Source organism: Callospermophilus lateralis, chromosome 8 (assembly GCF_048772815.1).
Source record: "Callospermophilus lateralis isolate mCalLat2 chromosome 8, mCalLat2.hap1, whole genome shotgun sequence".
Lineage (NCBI taxonomy): Eukaryota > Metazoa > Chordata > Mammalia > Rodentia > Sciuridae > Callospermophilus > Callospermophilus lateralis.
The window spans coordinates 10,919,731-10,919,988 of NC_135312.1; positions in this window are offsets into that span (position 1 = coordinate 10,919,731).

The window sequence follows — 258 nt, forward strand, 5'->3', positions numbered from 1 at the left end:
ACCAAAGTTGTTACACAGTTTGGAGCTAGAAAAGTCTTTCTTCTGATGACTGAAATCCTCTCTCCTGTTCTCCATTTTCGCTGCTTCTTTGGGGGTTTCAATATCTGGCCCTGTGCAGGTGAGACCCAAGCTCAGCCTTGGTCCTGAAGAGGAAAGCGCAGAGCAAGCGAGGATGCGCGGTGTCCGTTGTTCTCCGCGTAAACTCGGAGGAGCCGCCTTCGCTGTAGGCGAGGAAGTGGGAGGAGCCCAGAAGGCACC